Source organism: Sander lucioperca, chromosome 21 (genome assembly GCF_008315115.2).
Source record: "Sander lucioperca isolate FBNREF2018 chromosome 21, SLUC_FBN_1.2, whole genome shotgun sequence".
Lineage (NCBI taxonomy): Eukaryota > Metazoa > Chordata > Actinopteri > Perciformes > Percidae > Sander > Sander lucioperca.
Window position 1 is genome coordinate 3377618 of NC_050193.1, and position 25000 is coordinate 3402617.

At 42.9% G+C, this 25000-nt stretch overlaps 1 protein-coding gene across 1 annotated transcript in view; it reads right to left on the reverse strand.

Annotated features, from left to right (window-relative positions):
- Positions 1-1982, reverse strand: part of LOC116049973 (nucleoside diphosphate kinase A-like) — a 5316-nt gene extending 3334 nt beyond the window's left edge. Inside the window, exon 1 of the mRNA XM_031300025.2 lies at positions 1899-1982. The gene's annotated coding sequence lies outside the window, so the exon portion shown is untranslated. The remainder of the gene's footprint in view (positions 1-1898) is intronic.
- Between the last annotated feature and the right edge of the window lie 23018 nt (positions 1983-25000).

Consider the following 25000-nt stretch of genomic DNA (forward strand, 5'->3'; position numbering starts at 1 on the left):
CCACTACTACCAACTCATACAACGAGTTTTACACTTATTCTTGGAATTCATGGACACTAAACCAAATTTTTCAGTTTAAAAAGCAGAAATATGCTATCAAATTAAATAAAACACCCAAAATGCAATGAAAGTAGTGTACTGATCCTTCATTTTACTTGAGAAAAGCGTGAAATGGAACCATCCACATTCATTTTTGGCAATTTGGTTGAAAGAGACCCAAATTTCTGATATAGAAACATTTTGAAAATGGGTCCAATTTTACCCGAAGACAACAGGAGGTTTATACTATCCTAAAATAAAAACCAGATTGTCCCTCTATTTATTTTCTTATATGAAATGTTTAACAGTAGTGATGGTAACTAACGCTTGGTATCTTTCCTCCATCAAAGTGTTTCCGTGATATTAAATGACTCATTAGAGAAACTTCTGCTTCTGCATGTGAAACTAAAGCTGCCTGCAGAGCTTTTGGACGGCGTTTTCTTCCCTCTCGGTGCGCAAAACGCCGCTCTGAAAGACGACACCGGCTCCTGGCGTGGGACAAAGCTTCGTCGGGCTGATGGCTAATTATACCGCCGGCTGGTATCTGAGGGTCTGGGGCGGGGGGGGGGGCAGATGCTGCATGTGCAGCTGGCTCTGGCATGACTTCAGGCTGAGAGAGCGGAAGAAAAAACCCAGACTCTGAAAACTCCAGAGAGTATAATTAGGATTCAGGGTCACGTATCGAGGTTATGGTCTGCTGATTTATCAAACCGAGTCGTGCATCTACCCCCCCTTTTTTCTGTCCCGTGGGAGGAGGTTTAACAGTTGTATCTCTGCAAAGAAAGAACTAAAGACAGCCGTGGAAGAAGGATTCAGATCCTTTACTGCAGTAAAATTACTAATACCATACTCTGTTACAAGTTAAAGTCCTGCAGTGAAAATGTTCCTTCAGTAAAAGGCTGTAAGTATCATCAGGAAAATGTACTTAAAGTATTAAAAGAAAAGAACAATCCTCCCATTTTAGAAACTGGAAACAAATTGAACAGAACGCTAAGTTGTTCATTGCCAGTTGAATTTGAATTTGGAGGCTAGTGAGGCTAATGCTAAGTGCCTGCAACAACATCCGAGCAAATCGTTTATCTGTGTTTTAAGCCCCCAACATCTCCTTCCAGGCAGCGCTGGCTGGAAGGCACTAGGATTGGGCAATGGTTAGGGTTATGGTTAGGGTCAGGGTTAAGGTTAGGTGCCTTGAAGTCAACGGTCGCAGCGCTGCCTGGAAGGAGACGTTGGGGGCTTAAAACACCATTGAGCATCTGAATCATGCAAGAAGAAAGTTACAACTCAAATAAGATTTGATCTCATTTTAAAAGCAACACTGGATGATGGAAACATTTCTACTCGGTTGGGTTGTTTTCTGTGTTTGCAGCATTTCAATAAAAAGCTGAACATGTGTCCAATAGTTCAAGAAGTTTTCTTCATATGCACATGGAAGCGCTTTGGGCTCTCGAGGTTCTATGATGGCAAGGTTTAAGGTCACATCAGGTTTCAGACAAAACTGTGAAAATATGTTTGTTGTATTTTATCAGAATACTGAAAGCAGCAGTACTGACAACACTTTATCTGTTTTATGTATCGCAGGTAATATCGTTATCGCATATCGTGCAGCCCCACAACAGAAACTGTCCAAAGTTTAGTTGACGTCTAAATGACGTCTGCAGACGCATGTTCAATACACAGGACCAGAAAGCAGCTTGGAGAAGACTTTGTGAGGTTTTAAAATCGTTTTGAGTGATTTTATAGCCAGCGAATAAAGTTCAAAGTGAAATAAACATAAAAACTAACTGTGTGTGTGTGTGTGTGTGTGTGTGTGTGTGTGTGTGTGTGTGTGTGTGTGTGTGTGTGTCTGTAGATATAACTACCTTGGTTTCGGGTTGAGGAGAACTTGTGAAGACGGGCTGCGGGGAAATGATCACCGAGGTCGAACAGCCGGAGAGAAGCTCTATTTAAAGGCAGTACAGTGCGGGGGGGGAAGAGGGGACACAGATATGTGTGTGTGTGTGTGTGTGTGTGTGAGTGTGAGTGTGTGTGTGACTGAATCTGGGTCACTGGATCACACCACACTCAAGCTAACATTTGGGAACAAAGTTTTGCTCGCCAAAATGGATGGCACCGTCTACCTACAAAGGGTTTATACTGCACAAGTTGTAATAGTGCTTATGTGCCGGCTGACATATCAAGCTATAATAAGACGACAACACTATCTAAACATCGCTATGAAATCACGGCATTTCTTAGATTTTTGCTATCTAAAATAGCCGGTATATTTTGCTTTTTAATTTATATTTAAAAAGTCTCTCGTGTCCTCGTTCGTCTACTTGTATCTGTCTTTGTTGACGCTCGCCGTGTCTGCAAAGAAAGCCGAAATGACCTGAAACTCGTTTTATGGCGGGTTGCAACCATAAAATGACTTAAGGTGCAGTAGGTAAGCCTTATAAAACTAACTTTTTTTCATATTTGCTGAAACTGACCCTATGTTCCAGTAGAACTACATGAAACAGGTCATTTAAAAAAAATCCGGCTCCTCTGGCATCACATACAGCCTGTAGTGTGATTTGTAAAAATCCACCGCTCCCTGTTCAAATGCACCAATCAGGGCCAGGGGGGGTGTCTAACTGCATGTTAATCACTGCTCAGGCACACGCATTCATTCTCCCTTGTGGGGGGAGGGGCTTAGGAGACCGTTTTGGGCTTTAGCGGAAAGGGGGGGAGGGACTGAGAAATTGTCGATGTTCAAATTTTCAATGTTCAAAAGTCCTGGATCTTCACAATCCTACCTACTGCACTTTTAAAACGTGATCGCAATTCATCATTTATTCGGCAAATAATGTTTCCATCGGCGTTTATCGCATAAGCCGTTTTACCGATTAAGAGAAAATCCGCGGAGATCGAACGCACAAACATGTACGGATGGAAACATGGCTTGTCAGCCACACGAACAGACCAGCGGTTGATGCATAGACTGTAAGTGAAGCTAAAACATCTGGATTGCCCAACCTAAAAAAAAAAAATTTGATCAAATGAATGATTCCCAAAGATATTTTCTGTCAGTTTAGGTAGCTGTGATCACGCCGATGTTTGTCCAAGGGTTCATGTTCAGAATCAGAAACAGATTTGTTGCCGGGTAAGTAGCACTTACTAGGAATGTGTCTTGGTTGATGGTGCATACATAAAAACATATTTAAACAATAAATACAGAAACAAATAACACATACATATAACTATTTAGCATGCAAAAATGTTGAGTGTTTCTGACCAGTTTAGTTATTTGATGCTATAAAAAAAAAAACGAGTTGTTGCTAGAAGGTAAACAGCTACGCAGACGACAGTTATGTTTAGGCACCAAAATGACTCGTTAAGTTTAGGAAAAAGGTTGTGGTTTTAAGAAAATGTATTATTATATCAGCCTAGATTTGGCAAGAGACTCTTTAGATACGGTCTGTAACGTAGACTGATACAGGAGAGATGTGAACACCTGATATCAGAGTGAAGCAGCAGGTAAAAGAGTTGAGACTCCATGTGAGTCCACAGCCGCGCTGACAGGACAGAGTCTGAGCCAACACACAACATGACCCCGAGGGTTGGGACCAGCTGGACGGAGCGGAGCATTTCACTCCGTCACTTAAGATATCAGGTGGTCACTTCTGTGCTGCATTGGTCTGTTGCCATGTTGCAGAAAATAGATTTAACCCTCATGTTGTCCTGGGGTCAAATTTGACCCGTTTCCAAGTTTTTTTTATATCAGAAATATCAGTTGGTAGAGCAGGCGCACATATGCAGAGGCTTGTTCCTTGACATAGAAGGTCCAGGGTTCGAAGCCATCCTGTGGTTTTCCTGCATGTCTTCCCCTCCCCTACCTCTTTCATATCTCTCTGCTTTCCTGTCCAATAAAGACAGAAATGCCCAAAATATTTTTTTTAAAAAGCGTAAAAAATGACAAAAACTACAAAACAAATTACAAAAACACCGGAAGTAAGTGTCAAAAACTTTGGCAAAAGTGGCTAAAATGTCAAAAAAGTGACAAAACGTCAACAAAAGGGACAAAGACATTGGGGGGGGGGGCTTTCGAAACCAAGGCTGGGATCTGGAAATCTTCCCCCTCAACAAAAAGTGACATACTTTCAGATACTTTGCTTCCTGCATTCTGGTGACTCTTAAAGAATGAAAATACCAAAATAACAAGCACACTACAACTGCATTTTTATGTATAATACTGAATTTGGTTTAGTTTTTGGTCCGAATCTCCACCGTGGGTTTACGGATTGGTGACGTACGAAATCAAACAGCCCGGCCGGGAATCGTTTGGATCTCAGATTTCAGAGAAGTGCACAGACAAGATGGGGATGTGAAAACACCTGTGGTGTCAAACTTTGCACAGATACACGTCAGTACAGTCATTGTCAGACATTTTAGGGGACATAAACTGAAGAAAAACACATTTTGAGTGCAGGAGGACTTTAAGTAAAACATTGAATGCGGGACTTGTGATGGAGTATTTTTACTTTGAAGACTTTCAATTCTTCTTGGCCATCTACTGTAATGTATTATGTGAATGGGGGTTTCATCCTGCACCTGTTATATAACGACACACACACACACACACACACACAGCTGCAGTCACGCAAACACACCTCTATATGTCTTTAATCTGAAGCTCCAACCTTCCCCCGAATTTGACCCTAAATATAAACCTTTTCCTAATCAGGGATGGAAACCTGTCGTCCGAGGGGGAGGGGGGGGGAACAGGTCCAGTCTAAAGTTCTGAGGGGGGGGGGGGGGGTGCAGGGGACGCAGGGACCCTATCAGCTGAAATTAAAACAAACCTCCCCTCACACACGCACACACTCGACACTTTAACCCGTCTTGCATTGCGATGCATTTGGACCACGGAACCCTGAACACAGCTGCTGCTGTTACTGATCCTTCTTCCTGCTCTCAATGTTTGCACATTCAACTCTTCCTAATCTTAGTTTAGCATGTTAGCATGCAAAGTGTTTTATGACTTCTGGTACCCAAGCGCAGGATAGGGCCTTAGCTGTTCTTTAGGGACTTTTCTCCCCGGAAAAACGTTCCCAGAAGTCGTTTGTTCAATTACGACACATGATGGGAGCAAAGCAGGAAGTAAGGCGCTCTTATACGTCTTGCCATGCCTTGCAGTGCCCTGCTGCATCCTGCTACGCCCTGTAGCGCCCTGCAACACCATGAACTACTACAACTACTATTTCTAGTCATTATCTTTATTGTGACTATTATTGCCATTGTCCATCACACCCCCAACCGGCACCGTCAGACACCGCCTACCAAGAGCCTGGGTCTGTCTGAGGGTTCTCCCTAAAAGGGAGTTTTTCCTCGCCACTGTCGCATTTACGCACTTATGCATGCTCTTGGGGGAATCAGTGAAATTGTTGGGTCTTTGTAAATTACAGAATGTGATTTAGACCTACTCTATCTGTAAAGTGTCCTGAGATAACTCTTGTTATGATTTGATACTATAAATAAAATTGAACTGAAATTGAATTCTACTTATAAGAGCGCCAAGACACGATGTGAGTCGCGCATGTGCAGAACGGCCGACGTCTTTGACAGCTAGGTACGGAAACACCACTTGGACGAAGTGCGAAAACTAAATACTTTCGCACAGGAAAAGTGTTCCAAAATCTTTTTACTAAACTTAACTGTCGTGGCCGAATGCTGACTTTTTCTGGCTAAATTCAACTGCAACAGCCCCTGAGAGGACTGTCAACTGGCGGTGCCTGTAGCTGTCTCACACAGTCACATTTTGGTGACTACCAACCAACTACCAACTGGCACTGAAACGACTCTGTAGCCGGCGTTGCGGAGCTCTGTACCAGCTAAACACAACTACCAACGACCCATAAATAATAAAAGTAAAATACTGTGCATATAGGCCTATAGATGGGCCCTTTTCACGTTTCGTATCGCGTTGGTTGATAACTATGTGGTTTGTCGAAGTGGTGTTGCCATAGCTAGCTGTCAAAGATGGCGGCCGTTCTGCACACACGCGGCTCATATCGTGTATTGACTGTGCTAAATGTCCTGGTAAGGAGGCAGGTTGGGGGGGGGGGGGGGGGGGGGGGGTCAAACAAACACGGGACTTTCACCCAGGACACCAGGGTTCATGTCCCGTTTGAAAAGAAAAGGAAACGGAGAGGTTTTTTTTTAATTTAGGGAACAAACAGAGCTACGTCACGTTCTGCGTCACGGGGTAACCTTCAGGAAGTGAAGTAACGTCTGATTTAGGGTGACCAGATTTCCCGAAACTAAAACCAGGACACTTTGCGCGTGACCGTAGTGCTCGTGCACGCACACGCTTCTTAACGTGAAGATGTGCCAGCGCAGGTCAGGATTAGACACAGACAGATTAAACACAATTTTGCCAACAGCACACGTCGGCCTACTGCTCACAACATAATGGGGTATCTCTGTTAATATTCATGAATTTTCTTGGTATGTAGCATACATATCTAAGAAATAATATTAAAAAACACTGCGTGAGTTTCGTGTGGGACCAACTTTATTTTTCAGAATTAAAGCATTCTTTTGGAAAATGCACCCACTGAACTTGTGAAAAACTTTGTCAAAAGGTATTTTTCATTGCATGGCACTAAAAGAATTATTTGGAACTGCTGCCACAGGCTTGAACTAAAGTTATGGTAACACTTTACGGTAAGGGTAGCCTACATGAATTATAATATAATAATAAATATATATATATATAATTCATGATTTGTGCATTACTTCATTCCTTTATATCTTATGAATCATCAGGAATTGACATGAGTTCATAGCCTCTCATTTATGACCTCATGCATGAACAACACATCAATTAAAGCATTAGGTAAAGTGGGTAAGTCATTATACACAAGTTGTGTTCAAATCTGAATTTGCGTACGTCGCCAAATTAATTTCCTTGTTTCTGATATGAAGATGAGACGTGTGTGACTCGAACATCTCACATTTACCAACAAAACGTACAGCGAAAGACATTTCAGACCGTCCTGCCAACCTGTATATCAGGTCACAGGGAGGCAATGGCGCCTGTGTTTGGTTTTGCCGCTGCCCTCTCGGCCGTCTCTGTCTCTCGGTCTCAGATACTTACGTAATATGCCTTTTAATGCCAACTATTCTTGTCCACAAATGTATCAGCGGCACTGGTTTATGATCGACAAATGCTGTTGCTTATTAGAGCTGAAATGTCCAGTTGTATGGGAATCGGTGATCCACCCCCACTACCACCCTGTGTCCACCTGTGCTTACCGGGCCACGGCTTCTCGCTGCACCGGGACTGGAGAAGGAATCCTGGGGACCCGCACAAGAAGCGTGGTAAACGGAGGACGCAAGGGACTAGAGCGGGCCTCCAGGTTAAACATAGCCGCCTATGGAAATATTCCCATGCTGGCAACTGGATGGACTGTCTGCTCTTGGAACGTAACCTCACATCTCTCTACCAACCAGGCGTTGCCTGGTCACGGAGCCCCACCAGATCATCCTACCTGCGGGCAGTGTTTCCGGATGTGCCTGGTGGATTGCTGAACAGGGATCCACCTCCCCTACACCTTGGCCGGGATCGTCGTGGCCTGCCTACGCTCAGCATTATCGAGTGCACATCCTCTTCTACCTCTGAAGATTCAGTTATCGCATCTGTGAATATGTGCTTGTTAAATGCCTGCTCTGTGGCGAACAAGGCGCATGTTCTGAATCAGAATCAGAATCAGAAATAGAAATACTTCCCAGGGGGAAATTATTTAGTTACCACTCAGGTATACAACAACATATACAACAGCTGGAGCAGGAACAGGCAGCATGCGCACTTAAAACTCTCTCTTAACTCTCTCAGGGACAGATACAGCATGACATGAAGGAGAGGAGAGGGAAAAAAAGCAACTCTCAGACTATCCTCATAAAGATAAGAACAGTGTGGGAACAGGAAAAAACACCTCAGCACGTAAGCACACAAACAGTACATTTGCACTGCAGCACATAACACAACATAACATAACATAAATGTACAGCTGCACATTTAGCGGCGAAGGCGTGGAACTGGGGGTATAGGGTAGGGTGGGGGAGTTTGGCCTGCTGAGAAACGCACAGCCCGGCAGCCCCACTAGTGTCCCAGTCCACAGAATGTAATAGTGAAAACACAGCACGTTGCCATGGTGACACCCTTGAACAGTCCAGAACCGATACGACAATCAGCAGGCAGACTGTTTGTTTCAAGAAACGGCCCTGGCAAGGCCATTCAGGATAAGGGAGCCGAAAGATTAAATTTGTTTAGTCTACCCGAATGGCTGCTCTAATTTAAACATTCATTCTATTGTTCTGTTCAACTGTTCAACTGGTCAATTTTTCTTTCCAAATCCATGACCTTCCTCATGATGATATCCAAGCCGTGGGTCATTACCATGGTTTTCCATCAGGCGATTAATAGTCCCAGTTTGCAAACTGATCGCTTTTTCAACAGCTTCAGTCAGGCCAGGCGGCTTCCTTGGGCTTTGGACAGCTACCAAAGTCTTTTAGTTTCTCGATAAACCAGGGCGAAGCATCCTCCAATCAGCAGCAGTCCAGTTATCATGGTTCCGAATAGGTAGATATGACCTGTTTATAAGGCAAAACCTGGACTTTTTATTTTTGACAGAAACCTGGCAACGTAATTCGGAGTTTATTCATCTAAATGAGCTGTGTCCTGTCGACTGCTCGTTTATCGGATCCCCGCGTCTGTCTGGCCGCGGTGGAGGACTTGCCATAGTATGGAGAAATATCTACCCCTGTCAGCTGGTGAGCGTGGAAACCTTTCCTCTTTTGAATTGCAAATCACTAGAGTTGGTCGGATAAAGCCGTTCTATTGCATTCTTATTTATCGCCCCCCTGGTCCTGCTGGGCAGTTTTTATTATTTCACAGACTTTATGTCATCTGTTATTAAATTTGAAAAGCTATTAATGGTTGGCGATTTTAACCTGCACACTGACGTTGCCGATAACCATGCTGCAAAAGATTTCCTTAGTATTACTGACTCACACAATCTAAAGCAGCATGTTCACATGCTGGTGGTCATACATTAGACCTTGTTTTCACACTGGGTCTGGAGGTTAATTCTATATGCTGTGAAGATATGTTAATTAGTGACCACAAGTGTATCTTTTTAGTCTCTCTACCATTGTTGACCCCCCCTGCAGGAAACGTCTGACATGTCGGCGCATTATTACTCAAACAACATTTCTTATCATTTTTATGCAGATGACATACAGCTCCATTTTACTTTTAGGCAAAATGAGACATTCAAACTTACTAGGCTCCTAGATTGCATAGACGCCATAAAGAACTGGATGGCTGAAAGCTTTTTGCAGCTGAACCCGTGTAAGACCGAGGTTTTAATCATAGCGCCAGACAGTGCTGTTCCTCTGATCAAGCAGAACATTGGGCCTTTGTCATCTGCGGTCCGGCCCAGTATAAGGAACCTTGGGGTAACATTTGACAAATCCCTATCTTTTGAAACTCACATCAAATCATTGACCAAATCCTGTTTTTTTCACTTACGCAATATTAGTAAATTAAGGGCTCTGGTCTCTCAGTCAGAACTAGAGATGCTCATCCATGCATTCATTTCTTCCCGTATTGACTATTGTAATTCACTTTTCTCTTCACTCAATAAATCTGTTCTTCACTGCCTGCAATCCATTCAAAACGCTGCTGCTAGGCTTCTTACTAGATCAAACAGGCGCACCCATATCACCCCTCTACTCTACTCCCTTCACTGGCTTCCTGTAACCTACAGGATCCAATTCAAACTTCTTACTATAACCTATAGGGCTCTACATGGTCAGGCCCCTGATTATCTTGCCAACATAATTCACTTACACACCCCCTCACGGTCTCTAAGGTCTGTCAATCTAAATTTGCTATCCACGCCACGCACTCGTCTGAAGACATGTGGGGATAGAGCCTTTGAGGCTATAGCACCCAGACTCTGGAATGCTCTACCAACCAGCATTAGGTTTGCTGAGAATGTGGACTGTTTTAAGGGACAAGTGAAGACTCACTTGTTCAGGCTAGCTTTTGGGTAGCCTGTGTCTTTTATTTATTGATAATTGTATCTGTTGTATTTGTATTTTATTCTATTGACTATTTTTACCATGTTTTTATTGTCTATGCATATTGTAAAGCACTTTGTGACCTTGTCTGTGAAAAGCGCTGTATAAATAAAATTTACTTACTTACTGTATACATTTTAACATCAATGTATGCTGTAACGTTTTTTTCACTCTAAAGTCGCTGAAAACTGCTGCTGTTTCAATTCTGTCGGCTCTCTGCAGCGGGCGGGGCTGTTGCTCAGTTCCCCCCCGCGACTGACGCGACACACACACAAACACACACGGTGGATGCAGGAAAAACCGGAGATGAGACGACACGATGACCTAAATTGAGAACAGCTCCCGCAAAATCAGGCATTTTGGGCCGCAACAATCTCAAAAAAAGGCAGCGAAATGAAAAGAGGTATTGCAACAATGTTTACAAATATATATATTGTAACGCTGGCTGCACAGATTATGCAGAAGCAGACCGCTACGATTGACTGACACACTCACATTGTTAAAACCATACGCTGGACGCTTTATTAGTCTTTCTACATAGGTTTAGTTAATGATCGGGCTATAATAAGACCACGTCGGCTATGTATCGCTGACAACCGGGACAATTTCACAGTGGTTGGTGTAAACCGGGACATTTTAGCGTCCGGACAGGCTTTTGTCGGCACTCGGGACACGCAACTGAAAATCGGGACTGTCCCGGTCAAATCGGGACTGTCCCGGTCAAACCGGGACGTCTGGTCACCCTAGTCTGATTTGAACCCAATCCACCATCTTTTTATCAACTTAACTTAGTAGTTTTGAAAAACCGTGTCTGTTACGTTCCCTTCTAGGAGAACAGTGTTCAAACTCTTGGTTCTCCTAACTTTGAACTCAGGTTTCTCAAACTCTCGTTTCTCGAAAGTTTTAACTCTCGTTTCTCGATAGTTTGTACTCTCGTTTCTCGATAGTTTGAACTCTCGTTTCTCGAAAGTTTGAACTCTCGTTTCTCGATAGTTTGTACTCTCGTTTCTCGATAGTTTGTACTCACGTTTCTCGATAGTTTGAACTCCCGTTTCTTAATAGTTTGAACTCTCGTATCTCGATAGTTTGTACTCACGTATCTCGACAGTTTGTACTCACGTATCTCGATAGTTTGTACTCACGTATCTCGATAGTTTGTACTCACGTATCTCGATAGTTTGTACTCACGTTTTGAAAGTTGGAAGGTTTAGTAAATGCATCTTTGTTTGGTTCGTTCTGGTCGAGGTTTACACAGAACTTGGGAGAATCGGTTGCTTCTGTTTGTTATTTTTAGCGTTGATTCACCTTGAAGGTAAGCTTCAGTTAACTATAGCATGGAAGGATACATTTCCATTGTCTGTAAATAATACTTTTTACATGCTGAAGCAAATAAATTGCTTTGTTTTCATCCCCACTGTCTTGGTTTCCTTTCTGAAGTGACGTACCCAATCAAACAGCCCGCCTGGGAAACGTTTAAATCTCAGATTTTAGAGAAGTGCACAGACATCTTCCCCGTCAGGATAGTAGGGTTGGGTACCTTTCGCATCTGAACCAATATCAGTACCGATACCGGTACCTGAAATTCGGTTCCCGGTACCCAACGTAAGGTGACCAGATTTCTGAGACAAAATCCGGGGACATTTTCATATACCTCCAAAAAAGGTAATTTTTTATCTTTGTAAAACTTAAAATGGGGACACTGCCTCAGGGGGGGTCACTAAACCTAGAGCTGCACTGGGGCACAAGCCCCCCCCACAAGCCCCCCTAAGGGGGTCCATGGGCATGCTCCCCTGTAAGAAAATGTTGTCTATTTTAACGTTTAAATGCATCAATCTGGTGCACTTTGAAAAGAAATTCAGACTTGATTATTCTTATCTATGGATGGAAATACTGTATTTGTGCTGTATCCTGAACTATTTTGCACTTCAGAATTTTAACCATGCACACACAGGTTGAGTAGTTTTTTCTTCATGTTTTTGCATTAATGTCACTAGGAAGCATACCAGTATAAATATATATTCATATTTGTAAGTGGGATATATATAAGTAAGTGGGATTGTGTGGAATCTGGCAATATAACCATTATGGTGGGATATACTGGCTAAGCAATTGACAAAAATGTCTGTGCTTACATAAATAGTTTACATGAGAATACATTATAATTTTGGGACCATGTAGAAATGTTGTTGCAATTTCAAAACCGGATTACCCGGGAACCGCTTGTTGTACTGATGCATGTGTTGAGTGAAGAGTTTGGGAGATATTTCCCAGAAAGTAATGGGTGTGCAGAGATTTATTCAGAATGCAAATGATAACATTTCATGTAAGTTCATTGTTAATTTTCTCGCAAACCATTTGTCACAGCAACTGGCACTAATATAATTGGAAAGCTTAGATTCTGGTTGAGGTGGTTGTGCCAGACTCACGCCCAGGCCCTTCGCAACAAGGCAAGCAAACCAAGCAATTGCTTGGGGCCCCGAGCTGGCCTGGGGCCCCAAGACAACGACTGGATAAAAATAAAATGCAACGACAAACTGTGTGAGGGCCCCTTTGATAGTCAGTAAAGTGCAATGACACTGTTATCGGGTTCCCCCTCAAGGGGCCCCTCTCGTGATCTCTGCTGCCGGCAAAATACAAAACCTCCTCGGTCGGCAGTCATCATGAAGCGGAATTATGCTTCAGGAAGCCAGAAAAGGAAGAAGAGAAATGAAGAGGAGGATAAGAAAAAACAAGATAGTGGTAAGTGATAAATTACACTGGATAAAATAGCTCTACTTGTCTTGGTGTAATTTTGCAGCAGGTAGGCTAGCAAAAATATGTTTATGTTAGTTAACGTTACCTGTAACCTGCCTGACGGCAAATGCTGCTTGTAACGAACAGTTAGTGCAATTTTTTTTTCGAACGGACGGAATATGGTTACATACTACTGTAATATGTTTTTTAACGGGATAAGGAAGACACAGATCTGTTCCAGAATCAGTTTATCGTATTTAATGACATGACATTGCTATAGCTTTGTAATAGGTTTTGATGAAAGTGGCATAACGTTAGCATGCTATACTAACTATTCCACCGTGATAATCTATTTACCAAATGGGGGTTAGGAAAACCACACAATAAATTCCGTGCATCAAACATTAGCTTGGGATGTTTTTAAGCATTAGTAACCCTTAACAAAGTGTTAGGAATATCTGGTCCGTCTATCTATGTAATGTTTATAGATGTTTTAAAAATGGTTTCTTAAAGGTTTACAAAAAATGTTTAATCATTACCCGATACCTAATATATTATATGATAGATATGTGTGTTACAATAAACTGTTAATTTACAGCACTACTAATAATTAGTAAACATTTAATTATAATTTCATTGTTTGTTAAAAGTAAAAAGACTGTTTGCTAACAGTTAAATGACAATTAACTAAAGATTAATTAAGTATCAATTTACCATCTATTAATGATTGTTATTATAAAGTGTTACCATCTTGCTTTGCTTAAATTTCTCAGCCCTCAGGCTCTTCCTAAGGATACCTCCACTGATGAAGGTAGAGTGAATTTCTCTCACTGAGCTGAGCTGTTAATCGTGACCTCTTTCAATATGCTAACAGTGAAATGGTAAAACGTACTTCACAGGTAATTTCAGATTTTGTTTTCAATTATTTTCCCAGCTACACCATCAACTTCATCCTCAACATCAACAGATGCATCACTTCTCAGTGCTGATGTTTCCTCTATAGCACAAGGTACCACCACCACAAGCTCTATAATTATAGCTGATATCCTGTACAGCCCAGAGTTTAATCTGATAAGTGTGTGCTGTCATATTGTTAGAAAAAAAACCGTGCAAATCACTATTGAATTCCAACCAAACTGTGTAAATACCAGTCACTTTTGCCCATGGGCATTTATGGTACAGTGGTGTTTTTTGCAAATGTTCAATTGTTGAAAATGTTGAAATTTTATGCATATTATATGCAACAACAGTATTTGCACTGTAATTTTTTTTTTTTATTTATGCACAGTATATGCAACACGAGTATTTGTACTGTAAACCTTTTTTTATTTATATAAGGTGTGGGTGAACTTAAACTTTATTCTCTCTCTCTCTCTCTCTCTCTCGTCTGATCCTAGAATCACCCCTGCTGCTACTTCATACTTGTACTCCACTACACCTCAGAGGGAAATGTTGTAATGTTTACTGCACTACATTTATCTGACAGCTTTTGCTTTATTGCTTCATGCTGGGCTTGTTTCTGCAACAGCTCATTGAGTATCAGATACAATTAAAACTATTGAGGAAATATTTTCCTTTGACATTGGTCCAGTATTAAACAAGATCGCTGCAGTCGGCAACGGTGAAACAAGCTACAATGTAAGTTAATAGGACGCCAATTGGACAGCTTACGTTCATAAAAGTGCTCGTTTTGCCACTGACAGGCTCAGATTATTATTCTAAGTGTCTTACAACATTCTGGAAAGGATTTCTAAGGTCGATCTTTCTGTTAGAGTAAGATCCTTTTTCTAAAGATAAAAAGTCTGCGAAATTGCGTTTGCTACACCCACCAGACAGAATAAACAGTAATTTTAGCATCGTAAAATATGGACATTCTAGAACATCTCTGAGCTCTGAGCAGTGCTTGCTCTGGCTTGATCTTGCGCGTGTAGTGAGTCAGCGCGACTATACGTTTAGTCAATGTTTTCTTTCTTTCATTCCAATTTTGGGTCTGTCAGTCACAGTGAAAACCGGGGACATGTCACCGAAACCAGGGACGTCTGGTCACCCTAACCCAACAGTACTTTCCCTCTGTAATTGCAAAAAAAAAAAAAAATAAATAAATTCCAAACCTATTTACTCTTGTATTTGTATATTATTGTTGTATTTTCATCATGACCGTTTTTAATTGCTCTTTAATGTTTCATGTAAAGCACTTTGAATTGCCTTGTTGCTGAAAGATGCTGTAGAAATAAAGTTGCCTTGCCTTACCTGAGCCTGCCAGTCAGGCCCCAGAAACCACTGTTGTGCCTGCTTGTCTCACAGGAAGTGTAACATCAACAGCACCGCAACTGCTCAACTGCTTTCACCTCTCCATTAATTTATCACAGCAAACGCTGTCTGCATTAAGTTTTGAAAAACTGTAACCACACTTGAAACCACTTTATCAGCATCGCCGTGACTCACTGTGACAAACCATAGCTTGCTCCATCCGCACCTCTGCGCGCGTGTGTCGGAGCTCCACTCTCTGTCAACACGCAGAGAGGACAGATAAGCTTGCGCTTACGTGCTCTCAGGTACCGAAATTTGGCACGTTTGATTTTACGTGAACCAGTACTCGGTAATACCGACGTGATTCGGTTGGTACCGGTAAAAGTACAGGGTTCGGTACCCAAACCTACAGGATAGGGATGTGAAAGCACCTGTAGTGTCAAACTTTGCACAGATACACATCAATGTTAAATTCCTTACAACAATTTCTGACATTTTAGGGAACAAAAACTGAAGAAAAACACATTGCGAGTGCATGAGGACTTTAAGTACTACAAGTAAAAGTAAAACATTGAATGCAGGCCTTGTGATGGAGTATTTTTACTTTTAAAAATTTCAAAACTTCTCGCCCTCTACTGTAATGTATTATGTAAGCGGGGGTCTCATCCTGCACCTGTTATAGAACAACTGAAACACACACACACACACACACACACACAGAATTGTTTGTGTTTGAACTATGTGTACATCTGCTGTCAGCTTGTGTTGGAATGTTAGAAACAGACGGAGCGCAGAAACCATGGAGCTGCAGGACAATAACGTCAAATTTCTCCAGTTTAGGATAGAGGAGCTTACGTCCAAAGTTAGAAAACAAGAGCTGCGCTTTACTAAAGTAAGTCAGACTAACTTTATGCTAATAGACTCTCTAGAGACCAAAGTCAAGGCTCTCAAGAAAGAGGTGAAAACTCACAAGGAGAAGGCGGAGGAGTGGAAAACCCAGCTCCGGTTGAGTCGAGATGAAGTCAAGAACCTCAGCCTCGATAAGGCCGAGCTGATGCAAACATTTCAGGGATTGACAGCGAAAAAAACACAAACCGAGTCAGAACTCCGACAGCAGAAATGTGACAGCGAGACAAACGCCAGGAACACCGTCAAAGAACTGACAGCGAATTATGAGTCTGAAATATCGAGAGTGCAAGCGGAGCATGACGAGAGGCTGGCGGAGGCGAAGGCGACGTGCCAACAACAAACGGAGAAGCTAAGGATCGCCAAAGAGCAGGCAAAAAAACAAGCCGCCGAGTTGAAAGAGCTTCGAGCTACGCTGCCCCGAGTGGAGACAGAGTACAAAGACAGAGTGGAGGACTTGCGCAAACAGCTCCAAGAAAGAGAAAGTCATCGCTACGGAAAATGTATTAAAGAAAGACATGCGACTCAACGAATTAGTGAAGCAGAAAGAACTGGAGAAGCACATTGAAAAGCTGAAGACAATCAACGGTCTGAAGAACAAGGAAGATCTTATCGAAAAGGTTTCCACGTTAGAGAGTACGATCCAAGACAGACAAAATGTAATCAGGAAGAAAAATCTGGAGATGTCTCGTTTGATGAAGGACAATAAGCAACTGCAACAGGATTGGGCGAAAGAGAAGGACAACAACGCTGTTCTGCTTGTCAAATTAAACGAAGTGAAGGGAAACCTCAACGATGTCGAGGACGATCTGAGAACGACGCAGTCGGAGCTCAAAGAAGCGACGGAGAAGCTGAACAAGACCCTTTGAGAGAACGCCGACCTGGGTGAAACCATCGCACATCTGAACTACAAAGTGATGAAGTGTGAGCCAGACCTGATCAAGGAGAGAGAGAAGAACAGGAACCTGATCACCTACGTGATGCGCTTCAAGGCCGATCTTACCTCCGAACCCAAGACATTCACACGTAAAGTCTTTGACGTCAAAAGACACTACATTGACAACGATACCAAAGTGCAGATGGATGGAAACACTGAGACCGGGCTCCGAAAAACCATCGCCGCTAAAGATCAACTGATCAACAGTTACAGAAGGTGCTACCAGAACTCCTCCAGGGCGCAGAAACGTTGCCAAGATTTGAGTTTTAGGAGAGAGGTGAGAAGCAACCGGGACCAAAGTTCCCTCATCAGACTGATCAACGACATGACCGTGGAGCTGCACCATTTGAAAGCAGAACTCAAAGACACAACTCTTCTTCTTGAGATGGCGAAAAGGCCGCGACTGCAGCAAGTTAAGTCGTGGATAAAGAGAAACGTCCTGCAAACGCTCAAGGTCGCCTCAAACGACGCAGAGGAGCCGCCGTCCCGTCTCCCGGGGGACAATACCGTGTCATCTGTGCGTCCCTGTGCAGACGACACATCCTCATCCTCACAGCCACATCCTTATCCAGAGGAGGGGATCATTCACGTAAAGCCGTTTGTGGAACGTGATCTCCCGACATTTGGTGTCTAAGCCCCCCCCCCCCCACCCCCCATTTACATTGTGCACCGTCTCCGTTCCACCTTGACCCGTGATACCTCAGAGAAAAGCAGCGCCGTGTCACCGCCTCACTGCGGTGATAAAGTTCAAATAAAATGAACAACTTCAGCTCAAGTTCTGTTCTTGTATTTCCTGTATCTGTGATACATCATGTATGATTTCAATATCTGAAACCTTCAAAGAGACACACGCACACGTAGACTGGGGGAGTAACGAGTGAAGGAGGTTTGTGCAGCAAATAAAAGTCAAAACGAGAGTTGTTGTCCAGAGGTTTTATTTCAGTGCGTGTAGTGGGACAGCAGAGGGAGCGTCAGTCTGGAGGAGACGGAGCCAGTTTCCAATCCTTTCCTTCAATCCTTTAATCTGTTCCTTTCAATCATTCCGAACAGGGTTATTATCGTAAAGCTAAAATAAGCAGTGAAAAGAAAGTTCTCGAAAGTTCAAACTCGCATTCTCTAAAGTAGCAACTTGCGTTGTCGAAAGTTTAAATTTGAGTTTGTCGGAAAAACACTACACATTAACATTATGTCTTTTGTCCTCCTTACAATCTCAAAACTTCAATTAATACTAACACGTATCGTTCATAGTTTTTCCTGAATATTTGGTAATAAAACAGCCACCCCCCAGGCCCCGCCTCCTCGCAGACCTCTGCTCCAATCACATCGTCTGTCTGACGTTCACAGAAATACGGACTAGCGATGTAAACAACCACTTCTGTACAAAAAAAAATGAAACAACCCCAAGCTTTAGATAGAAAACAACCAAACAATAAAACGGAACTCATATTTAACTGTACAATTCATAAAGTCATAAAATCATCGTTATTTTCTCTGTCATCACTGTACACTCTCTTACAAATAAAAAACATCAAATCAAATATTTCTCCTTGAGTTGGCATCTCTCTCTCTCGCTCTCTCTCACATAAAATAGAGTCTCCGTTAGTATTTGCCTATTTACAGGGTTGCAATATGTACACATTTTAAATTTCTCTGTGTTTTCATGCTAGCGCTCACAGCGGACGGCCTCGACCCAAGAGACCACCCGCCTCCAAAAAATTATGGATCCCAGCGGAATTACAGGCAGAAGCTGTGAACGGTCGGAAAAAAAAAACCCTGGAAAATGTATTTATTCAGTTCAGGTGAAAAGTTAGAGTGTTTTTTTGTATCTGTTTCAGCCCAGAACTACGGTGGGATCTATAAAGAAGCGCCCGACACCCAGGAAGTGGTCCTGAGACAGCCACCGGCAGACTAGTGATGATGTCATCTTCGCTGGGTGTCGCACTTTGTACCCGACCGGACACGTTCTCACTCCCATCACGTTAGACGCTTGGTCAGGGGCCTTTGGCGTTTTGTTATTGACGCAAAAAGTCTCCTTTAGCATCACATTTAGACGCGCTTGGTCGGGAAGAACGGGAAGGTTGGGTTTAGATAAAGAAGAACGGGACAGTTGGGATTAGATAAAGAAGAACGGGACAGTTGGGTTTAGGAAAAGAAGAACGGGACAGTTGGGTTTAGGAAAAGAAGAATGGGACGGTTGGGTTTAGATAAAGAAGAACGGGACAGTTGGGTTTAGGGGAAGAAGAACAGGACAGTTGGGTTTAGGGGAAGAAGAACAGGACAGTTGGGTTTAGGGGAAGAAGAACAGGACAGTTGGGTTTAGATAAAGAAGAACGGGACAGTTGGGTTTAGGAAAAGAAGAACGGGACAGTTGGGTTTAGATAAAGAAGAACGGGACAGTTGGGTTTAGGGGAAGAAGAACGGGACAGTTGGGTTTAGGGGAAGAAGAACAGGACAGTTGGGTTTAGGGGAAGAAGAACAGGACAGTTGGGTTTAGGGGAAGAAGAACAGGACAGTTGGGTTTAGGGGAAGAAGAACGGGACAGTTGGGTTTAGGGGAAGAAGAACAGGACAGTTGGGTTTAGGGGAAGAAGAACAGGACAGTTGGGTTTAGGTAAAGAAGAACGGGACAGTTGGGTTTAGGAAAAGAAGAACGTGACAGTTGGGTTTAGGTAAAGAAGAACGTGACAGTTGGGTTTAGGTAAAGAAGAACGGGACAGTTGGGTTTAGGAAAAGAAGAACGGGACAGTTGGGTTTAGGAAAAGAAGAACGTGACAGTTGGGTTTAGGTAAAGAAGAACGGACAGTTGGGTTTAGGTAAAGAAGAACGGGACAGTTGGGTTTAGGTAAAGAAGAACGGGACAGTTGGATTTGGGAAAAGAAGAACGGGACAGTTGGGTTTAGGTAAAGAAGAACGGGACAGTTGGGTTTAGGTAAAGAAGAACGGGACAGTTGGGTTTAGGTAAAGAAGATCGGGACAGTTGGGTTTAGGTAAAGAAGAACGGGACAGTTGGGTTTAGGTAAAGAAGAACGGGACAGTTGGGTTTAGGAAACGTGACACGCGGGACATGATCCCCGGTCTCCTGGGTGAAAGTCCTGTGTTGTTTGACCCATCCACCATCCCAACCATCCTCCCTACGTGGAATTCTGGCTTTCATACTACTCTCTACGCTGAGAGACACTGACCAAGCGTCCGAGTTCAGAGTGAGAACGGGTTGGAATGACAAAGTCTCAACTGCCGCCAGAGCTGAGCACAGAGAACACTTCAAAGAACCATTTACACCTTTTTAGATAATTTATACAAACATGTGAACTGTCCTGACGCACTGAAGAGTTTCATCCAAACGTGAATTCTCAAAGAAAAGTCGGGTGTAATGGAGGGGGGGGGCTTACATTATCTTTGGATAAAAGGGTCTGTTAATGTAAGAGGCCGAAGTCTTCCAGTATGTTTTGCTTTAAACATCTCTTCGTACTTCAATGTCAATTTAAAATATTACAACTTTTAGTTGTTAAATGACAGTGAAATGTAGGCTGTGACTTAAGGCCTTTCCACACTGGGAGCGTTCTGAATGAACGGCACGAAAATGCAAAAAAAAGCTCACCTGGAACAACACATTCTCACCAATGGGTTCGTATGATATAGTACGAAAACTTCATCCGGTCACATTACATATTACATTAAAAAGTGAGCGTCATGCGGCACCAAAACGACTAGTTAAAAAGGTACGGTTGGTAACATTTGGCAATATAGGGTTGTACTTAGTGTCTTCATTAATCAGAGGTGTGTTTTGGGCGTTAACATGCAATCAACCAATCAGAGATCATCTCCCATTCCCTTTAAAAGCCAGGCGCGTTTGGACCTTTGAGCATTGCTATTATGATGGAGGATTTGCACCGTAATATTTTTTATTTGTAATCTTCTGCATGTGTGTGTGCAGCTGCGCGTCCCTGTGTGTGTAACAAGCATAGTTACCACGCCCATGGGCCACAGACGGGCCCAGGTGCATTTGCTGTTTAAACGACGCGGGCGCTGGACGGGAAACTGACAACTGCGTCGGTCTTAAACTAGCAAAGACACTTGGGTCGAGTTTTGCGCAGTGCCGGGTGCGAGATAGGGCCCACAGACACAGCAAAGTATCGCTATATTTTCCTGTGGCAATACTGTATTGATACACGGATGCCAAGTATCCATCTTGTTACTATTATTATAAAATCAATTGTTTTTTTAGTCCAGTAAATAAACTGAGAATTTTAACTTTTCCTTTTTTTTCCTTTTATCTGATTTCATGGGTTTTGATTTGTGTTTCTTTTTAAATCTTGTAATATATTTCACCACATCTATGTATATATGTATATTTATGTGTTTTTATGCTTGTATACATACATCGTGACCAAAATTAATAATAGGTATCAGGATGAGACTCTTCAGCTCGCTGAAACAAAAATAAATTAAAAACCAAAGAAATGTTTGGCGTGTTCAGGCTGGACTCGGACCCGGCGGCGATCACAGCAGATACAATTTAAAAAAAACAAAAAACTCTGTAGGTTTCTATTATTACAGTAAATATATGACTGAAGTGTGATCAGCTGTACACAAACACAGAACCAATCCATCGCAACACAACTGGACTCAACTGAACCAAACTCTACTGATAAAAAATAAAAACCAAGAAGAAAGAGTGAACGAAACCTCTCCGTCGTGTCTCTGAGCCCTGAGGTTTGGCAAAGTGCTTCGTTGCTGCGATAGGTCGACCGGCTTCGCTTCCTGTCGCTCCGTTATTGCGTCGGACCCCCCCGCGGCCGACCGAACCGACCAATGGCAGGGCAGCTCTGTGTGTGTGTGATTGCAGGGCTGATCGGGTCCTTCTTTTCCTTGCAGCCGATTGGTCGTTCAGACGGGATGGCAATTAGATCCCAAGCGCTGAGAAGAAAAAAAACGAACTACTTTCGTACGTTTTGTTATTCATCTCTGGAGTGTGACGTTGTCCCGTAAACACAGCTGATTGGCTGCCAAGTGATGACCAGTTCAATCTTTTCAGTGACTTTCTTAAAAGGACCATACCGGTGTTTGCTTTCCTGCACGTTTTAGCCCAGTTACTCCAACTGTTCTGCACATTTTAGCCCATTTACGTCAACTCACCCGCACGTTTTAGCCCAATTATTCCAACTCTCACTTTTCAAAAACAAACTGAAGTGTTTTTTTTAGAAAATGTTCTGACATCTTCCAGACAGCCAGTTGTTCCAGTTCATCCCAACACATTATCGGAAAAGCCTCCGATACCGTCTAAAGCGTTGGTATCGTTATCGGCGAGTCTATGCGATGATCCGATACCATGCCATTTGGACCCAAAAAAAAACTACTTTCAACAGTTTATGTTGAGGTCTTTTTCCATTATGTGTGACTGAGGGCCGCAGATTCCACTCGGGCCTGCTGATGTATACGGCGATAACGATAGAGCTCTGATAATTTCATAACATCAGTCCGCCCTGCATGTGGATTTTTGTAATAATTAACCAACAAGCATGGCCGTCTGGAAGGAACCAAACCATACTGGAAAATATAAACACGGTGTTGTGGTTTGGCACTAGTTAAAACACAGCGGTATGGCCCTTTAAAGTGAGTGAGAAGTAAGCTCTCCAAGCGTCCCATTGGACCACAAAACACGTTTTAACTGATGACATTGTGTCATCAAAAGTCTGAAAACAAAAAGCAGAAAAGAGCCGAAGAGTCGGCGAACGTCTCTGAGATTTCCGTTCGTTAGAAAACCAGCATCTACACACACACGCACACACACATACCCACACACACACACGGTGAGGAAAACATCCGCACCGTCCTCCACGTACACGTTACACACGTCCCAAAGTGTCCGCGATTCCGTCACAGATGTCAGTGAACACATCGGGACTGTTTGGGGTTCGTAACAACGCAGCATTATGGAACAAAACTCCAAAATGTAATACAACTTCAACACGTAACACCCGATAGTCTGCTGCGTTTTGTAATACAATACCCTGAACGCAACATGTTATACATTTCTCCGTTCTTCCAAAGTGCGAGGTTTTACATTTAGGGTGTTGCTCGTGTTGCGTGTACGTACGATAAGACGAGCAATCAAAATATTTTATGAAATAGGCTGTATCACATGTGTCAAACTCTAGGCCCGCGGGCCAAACCCGGCCCCTTGCAGATTTTGATCCGGCCCGCATATCAATTAAGGATCACAATACATTTTGGCCCACCTAGTTTTTGTTGCTTTTTCCAACGTTTTTTTGTTCTCACACTTTTTCCAACATTTTTGTTGCTTTTTTCCGACATTTTTGGGCATTTTTTTTCTCCATGATGGCTGAGAAACTTTTTATCTGACTTTTTTTTAGGTCTTTATGGCGACCAAACTGTACGTGAGAAGGATACATAAGTCATGCAATCATACAGTCAAAGATGTTATGGTTTTGCGATTAAATTAAAAAGAAACTAAACGTGTCTGTCTCTGGATGTGATCCTTTCGGAGCGACGTTGATATTGAGACTCCTGGGTTATATATTCATTACTTTTTGGACTTTTTCTTTAAATGACTTTCAAAGCCAGAAGAGAAAAAAAAACATTTTCCATTTTTGTTATTACATTTTCTTAAAAAAGTGCCAGTATTTGCATTTTGTAAGAGCCGCTGCGTTATGTAATTTATTACACAATGCGGAGAAATGTATAACATGTTGCGTTCAGGGCTTTTAACACATAATGTGGTGCGGGTGTTAAAAAGTATATGTTTGTTTTATATGTTTTTTTATTACATAATGTGTTGTTACGGCATTTGAATCCCGCAGTAATCAGAACCAGTTCCTGTCAGCTCTGTGTGAAGAAAACAGATCCAAAGTCAGCCCTTGAGCGCGGATGTAAAACTAGAACTGCCAGTCCAGTTACGGATCCACGACGCGGTTCCGCCGTGTTCTTTAGTTCAACATTAAAGAGTTCCGATCATGATGGGAAAAATTTAATTCAGTCCTGAAATACAGACGGCAGATTTCTGAGCAGAAAAGTCTCGCGTGTAAACTTGAGTTGTGACGTTTTTTTTTGAAAACGTCTCAATTTGAAGCGATTCCAACCGGCGATTGAACCGGTTTTTAGAGCTCCTTAAATGACTTTGTTTTGGGTTCGTTACTGCAGAGGGCTAGCGTCCTACATCCTCACGTCCTCCGAGAAAAGATCCCAGAGAAGGAAATCCTCCTGCAAGACAGGATCCACGGTTTTGCTCCGTTTGGCGGTTAAAGAAGCGCTCGTCTGCCGGCGTTTTGACATCCTCGGGCACGCTTGAAAGCTTGATGGTTGCCTCCGTGTGAACGCTGTCGTTCGGCGATGTTAACGTGATGGCTTCGTTTGTTTGTTCTCGTTACAGATTTTGGGTGTAACTGTTGTTCCTAACCGGCCTCCCAACAGGGCGTCGGATCAACCGGTCATTGTTTAGACGCGCAGCGTTTTGAGGCTACTTCGGGTCGAAATGGATTCGAAATGGCGTCCAAAAGTGACCCATGACACCCGTCTCCGTGTAGACCCGTAGGAATGTCAGCATACATCCTTTACGCGAATACCGTATTGATCCAGACGATAAAAACAACAGCTGTTTTTGGAAAGAAATGACTTTTTGGGAAAATACAAAACACTCGAAGACTGCTGGGAACGTTTCCCAAAAGAGAAGAGAAAGAAGAGACAGTCCTTATACTCCAAGCTTTTTTTCTGGTAAAAGAGAAACGTTAGAAAGCATGAGAGCGGGATGTAAAGTCCCACGTTTGTCCCGTCCTTTAGTCTTATGTATTCGGGTCCGATACAGTATCGTTCTTGTTTCCTGTGACGTGGCGGTTGATGATTGGTTCAGAGGTCAGTCAGGTGTCCGTCAGATTGTCTCAGTCTGATTCGTCAGCAGCCACGGGAGGGGGGAAGGGGAGACAACGTGCAGAAGGTGGTTTTGTTTAAACCGGGCGACGGGTGCCAGGGTTTAGGAACGGGCCAGCGGCAGTTTAGGCTAGTGAGCCGGCAG